The sequence below is a fragment of the Erythranthe guttata genome, chromosome 9, assembly GCF_056151865.1.
Source record: "Erythranthe guttata isolate IM_541 chromosome 9, IM_541, whole genome shotgun sequence".
Taxonomy (NCBI): Eukaryota; Viridiplantae; Streptophyta; class Magnoliopsida; order Lamiales; family Phrymaceae; genus Erythranthe; species Erythranthe guttata.
The window spans coordinates 10,980,482-10,986,659 of record NC_142541.1 but is presented as its reverse complement, the minus strand read 5'-3'; the positions used below and the strand labels follow the sequence as shown (position 1 = coordinate 10,986,659).

Sequence of the window (6,178 nt, the reverse complement as noted above, 5' to 3'; positions counted from 1 at the left end):
TGAATTTTTGGTACATGTTAACAGATTGACAAAATAAATGCAAGCATCGCTTACAAAAAATAAAATAAAACATAGAGTACATTATTGATTCCAAAAACATCATTTAGATTCCAAAAGCATCATTCAAAGTACAAACATATGATTTGTTTGCAAACATGATTCAAATTACAAACTTGTTTTCAAATGACATCTCACATTAGAGTACATCAAACTAAACTGCAAGTTCACAAAAACACTACATAATTCAAAGTACTTCATAGAACAAATTACATATTCCTAAAAACACAAGATTGTCTTCAAAATAAAAATGCCATCTAAGACTAAGATGCAAGATTGGAACCACCAACAGACTTAGATGCAGAACCACCAACAGCCTTAGATGCAGAACCACCAACAAACTTGGACTTGGATGAAGAATCACCAACAGACTTGGACTTGGACTTGGAATGTGAGGCACCAGCAGACTTGGAATGTGAGACACTTGCTTTCAGATTGTTCAGAGTGATAAAATTGAGTCCCCCTTTGACAATAACAGGAGTGTTAACTGTTGGAGATGATTTGCTAGCTTGAAAAGCAATTGTATTTGTCCTTCCTTTAACATTCACATTCTTTTGAGAAGGCCTTTTAACCTGTAATTATCCCAAATAAGTTTATTAAATACTAATTCATAAAAGACTATAAATATATTTTAACTATACTGAAAAATAAAAAAAATAATTGAAACCTGTAATTTTGTTTTTCTCTGTGGTGGTACACTTGAAACAGAAGCTTGAGTGGCCAAGTATTCTTGAGGAATTTCAAATACAGACTCATTTTGTTGGCCAACTGGATCTCCAGTTCCACTTTGGCTTGCTTGCACCTGCTCAACTGCAGAAAATTTTCTTTTCTTGCATGTTTTTGAGTTATGGTTTGTGCCCCCACATGTCTTACATTTATTGTTTCTTTTAATTCCTCTCAATCTATGTGGATTTGCACCTGGGGCAGGGGGTTCATCAGGTTCTCTCCTCCTTAGCCTTTGAGGCCTGCCAGCTTTTTCAATGTAGTTTGGAGGCAGTGGAGCTTCTAATGAACTTTTGGGCCACAATTCAGGTCCAGTGAAGCCTAAGATTGGAGGCTCATAAACCTGTAAATATGTCTCAACCTTGTAACAATTATGTACATATGATTCAGGCTCCTCATTTCTACACCATATTGCTGAACATGCATGTTTACAAAGTATGCCACTTAAATCCCATTTTTTGCAGCTACACTTTCTCTCCAACAAGTCAACAGTGTGTTGGTCAAATGGACCAATAATCTGAAAATGATAATCATCACATTTCATAGGTATACACTCCCCAGCCTCTTCCATAATCTTCATATATCAAGATCTTTTTTATCTTTGGACACAAGAGACCTTCCCATTTTGCAGCTTTTTCCTTGTTAGATTGCATCCTAGTCATTAACAGATTTCTAATAGTTTCAAGCAAAGAAATTATTGATTTTTCTCTTGCTTCAAGAATGAAACTATTGAAACATTCACACATATTGTTCAGTAGGATGTCACACTTAGGATGTGGACTGAAATGGGATCTAGTCCAGTTTTGAGGAGGCTTTTTCACTAACCATTGATAGGCATCTTCATCAATGTCTCTCAACTCTTGCATTTTTCTATTAAATTCTTCAACCCTGGTTGCTTTAGCTGCCCCCCATAATGCTGTCTTGATTGCCAACCCAGTGAATCCATCCCTCTTCATATTGCTATGTAAATGTCTCACACAAAATCTATTTTCAGCATTGGGAAACAAAGTTTCAAAAGCTGGAATTAACCCTTTTTGCTTGTCAGACATAAAAGTCCAATTATGTTCATTTTCAAATCCAATATCTGCATTCAACAAGTTCAAAAACCAGATCCAACTGTCCTTTGTTTCAGATTCAACTATTGCATATGCAATTGGGAAGATGTTGTTGTTTGGATCTAACCCAACTGCAGTTAATAGTTGACCTCCATGCCCACCCTTCAAGAAACAACCATCTACCCCAATTATAGGCCTACAACCATTTTTAAACCCTACCTTGCATGCATTGAAACACATGTACAACCTATGGAATCTTCTCTCCTCAGTCACCTTCATGATAACTGTAGAACCTGGATTAGTTCTTTCAATTTCTAGACAGTAATCATAAATTTTTGAAAATTGTTCCTCCAAAGTTCCCTGGATTATCTTAATTGCCTTTTTTCTTGCTCTGTAAGCCTGTGATCTGGTTATATTGGCCTTCAAAGTTGTACAAATTTCACTTCTGAATTCATTTGTACCCAACTTTGGATTGTCTTTCAATTTTTTCATAAATGTTTTGCCAATCCAACCAGACTTAAGGCTTGTATTGTTATAATTCCAGGAACATTTAGTGTGTATTGGGTTATAGGTTTTCACTTGCCAAGAGTGGTCATTTTGCATTTTGGAGACATGAATGTACCATCCACAACCCTCTTTTTTACACACAGCCCTGAGTCTAATGGCATCATTTTTTGGAAATTTCACCATCATACCCCTCCTAAAACAATGAGACTCAATAGCAAATTTTGCCTCTTTTTTGGAACTGAAAATCAAGCCTAGCATGATGTCTGGATTCTTATTCTCAGTTTTAGGATTAAATTTGGGGAACTTCATTCTACCCTTACCCTCATCCTCATCACTACCATTTGAGCTGTCAAAATCATCATCACTAACTACACAATCTTCATCACCTTCTTTATTTTGCAGCCTATTATACATTTCCTCACTAATGAAATCATCATCTGCAACAGACTTACCCTTACCCAACCCCCCAAACTCAGCCTCAGGATCTACAAATTGCTCAAACAATTTATCATCATCTTCCATGTCATAATCACTTTGATAAAACACATCATCATCCTCACTAAATTCATCAGATTCACTATTCTCTCCCTCCAACCCTACATCATCAATTATAACAGCCTCATTGACTAACCTACCCCCAGTTTCACCCTCCACATCCACTCCCAGATTGAGATGTTCAATAAATATCTCAACTTCCCAATTTTTTGGAATATGCCCTCTTATATTAAACACATCACTATCAGTCTCAATACACTTGCAGTGTTTATCAAAACTTTTTCCATGCTTAAGCCAAAACCTAAGACTCCATTTTTCAGTGTACCCCAGCTCCTCAGCAAAACCCCAAAAGTCAAACATCCCTATTTGATCTATATCGACAAAATCAAACCATTCAAGACTTCCTCCTATGTACTCTCTTTTTGGAGAGTGCTTCATAATTCCACCATGTCTCATTTTAATGGTGAAACATGTTAATTCCCCAACACAAGCTTTATTTAAAATAATTAAAAAAAAAAAAAAAAAAAAAAAAACTCCAATCAGTAATCAGCTAAGGCAAACAATTTCGCTCAAACAAAAGTAAATTTAAACAAAAGAAACTTACCGTAATTCGGAGTACATTCTAGCATCAGTGAAGCTCTTCTCGACATTTTTGTTGTCCTTAGATGAAGAACCCTAGTATTTGTCGCAATTCCGTAGCTCCACTCCAGAAATTGTAATCTACTCCAAAAATCGTGATCAGTGATAATATTGGTGATTGAACACTTTTTTACTTCAACAATCTAGGGATTTACAGGTGAGATGTGGAAGAAATTAGGGATTTAGAAAAGGGGGCATTTGGATTTCAAGATAGAATTAGGGCAGATTGTGTTTACCTGTAACGCGTGATTAAACGTTTTGAGGTGTTGAGGTGCTTTTGTGTGTCACGTGCGGCGCACGTGCGATTTTCCGTCCAAACTAACTGGACAAATGGACGGAGGGACAGAAACAGCATAAAAGTGACATGTTTAGGGACGAAAATTGTAACTTCATCTTGTTTAGGGACGAAAATCGTATAAGTGGTAATGTATAGGGACGAAAAGTGTAATTATCCCTTGAAATTGCAGTTCCTAATTTCTAGGAATATTTGATAGTTGGTTTTATTGGGTGCATTTTTGCACCTCTAGGATATAAAGTATCAAAAAAACTACCCCTTTGATGCTTCCGTTGGAGAAGAAATTTTAAGTTTTGGGAATCAAAATGGAAGTTATATCATATAATACTCCATTTGATTCCCCCATTGGAGTTGCTCAAATAATTTAAAAAAACCGCCAAAAAAAATAAAGAATAATAATAACTTCCAATAAAATGGACGAAAAATATTTCACAATAACGAGTCTAGGGTTTCGGGGCAAACCTTTCTTTTAAATTTCAAGAATAATATCAAAATTTTGTAAAACATTTTTTTTAAAAAGATTTTTTTAATATCAATTTACAATTTTTTTTTGATAAGATATCAATTTACAAATTAATTCATATTGAAAATATACAAATAATCGTCTGAAATTGAACTTAAGTTATACATTGTAATTTTTACACTATTCTTAGATCTATCAAACCTTATTGGTGACATCCCCTCGACCAATTTGCGTCATTATATATGTATTTTTGTTTCGACTATTAAAGATAACTTATAAAATTAATTCGTTGATATATATACAATCCAAAGTGTGAAACACCAAACCATCAAATTCACCAAACCATCAAATTCCTACTAGCATACGACACACACAATAAAAAAAAAATTAAAAAAATCACTTGCACATTTGAAAATTCTAACTTTTTTTCCTCGAAATTTACAGTTATAATAGCAATGTTAATTATTTTTTTTTTTATATTATAAGTTACTAATTTTTGTGAACAATTTTTTTCATACAAATTTCTGAAATATTTAGATGTGTGTACTACATGGATAATTGTATTTTACCCACACATATATGATACGATATAACTCGGCAAAGTTTCACAGATACCGATTCCTTAGACCAAAAACGAGAGGAGGAAGAAGAATTTCAGCACAAAGTTAAACCTGGAAAATAATGTGGAATTTGTCCGGAACCAACAATATAAATTATTCGCTTAACAAAGTTATGACTTGCAAGTTCATTGATCGGAACCAAAGATCAAGACCGGAGCAATCTTCCTCCCCACCAAGCAAATTTGCCCTTACAGGTTTTTGCATGGTTTAATTCAAAATTAACTAAAAACCCTAACACGGATGTTTGTTCTTCCTTTATATTACGTTATGCTCATAATAGAATTTTTCTTCTTGTACAGACAAAAAAAATTCTTACGTGTACAGGAAATACAACCGGCCCAAAAAGCCGAATTCCACGTTTAGCTGCATGGAGTAATATTTGTTTCGAGATTTCATCAAATACATACTATGGTCATCCATATAGACACTACAATATTGATGATGTAATTACTTAGATTACCTGGGGTAGTGCAGAAAACGAGTTGTGAGAGCAAAGCGGATCAGTAGCTTGACAACTTGATGATCCTGAGGTCCCTGCAAAATGAGCACACGTGAACTAAGCCGGGGGTTGATCCGGCGGAAACCCCTCCTACGCTCAAGTCAGATGTACGGATTGTGGAGATAGTAGAGAGAATAAAACTCTAGATTACTTGTGAATAATAGAACGTACCTTAGGGAATGAGTTCAAACCTTTATTTGTAGCTTAGTTGAGATTTTCGGGCCCAAACCTTACTTGAAGGTGATTGGGCATCGGTGATAGTGGTCTTCAATATTGGGCTTGTGCCCCAGTAGGTAAATAATTTGTAGGCCCATTGGGTTGGCCTAATTAGTTCACGTGATCTGATGGGAGCGCGCGATCCAAGGTGGCCTTGGGAAGGCGCGCACGCGTGCTTGGGAATGCGCGCGCAAGTGTTGCCCCCCAGGCCTGTGTGAGCACGCGCTACTCTTTATATTTTTTTATTTTTTATTTTTTTTAATTTTTTTTCTCCTCTGCTGAGGCGCGCGCGCGTCAGGCGCGTGTACGCCACGCTCGCTTCTTCCTTTTTTTATTTTTATTTTTTTTTCTCTGCGGACGCGCGCGCGCGTCAGGCGCGTGTACGCCGCGCGCGCGTGCTGTGCACGCGCACAGCACGCGCGCTTTTTCGTTTTTTTTTTCTTTCTTCTTTTCCTTTTTTTTTTTCCTCTTCTTCTTCTTTCTTCTTTCTTTCTTCTTCTAATTCTTCTTCTTTTACTCTATTTTTTCTTTTTCTTGTTCTTGGGTCTCGCGCGCGCGATTTGACCCCCCCCCCCCCCCCCCCCCCCCTTTTTTTTTTTTTTTTTTTTT

The 6,178-nt window shown here is 36.3% G+C and overlaps 1 pseudogene across 1 annotated transcript; it reads right to left on the bottom strand.

Moving 5' to 3' along the window:
• Positions 1 to 301: 301 nt before the first annotated feature.
• LOC148768074 (uncharacterized) lies at positions 302 to 3,574 on the bottom strand (annotated as a pseudogene). The gene is made up of 3 exons (XR_016033441.1): positions 3,442 to 3,574; positions 725 to 3,328; positions 302 to 629 (listed from the first exon to the last, which is right to left on the bottom strand). The product of XR_016033441.1 is annotated as an uncharacterized LOC148768074 (transcript).
• Between the last annotated feature and the right edge of the window lie 2,604 nt (positions 3,575 to 6,178).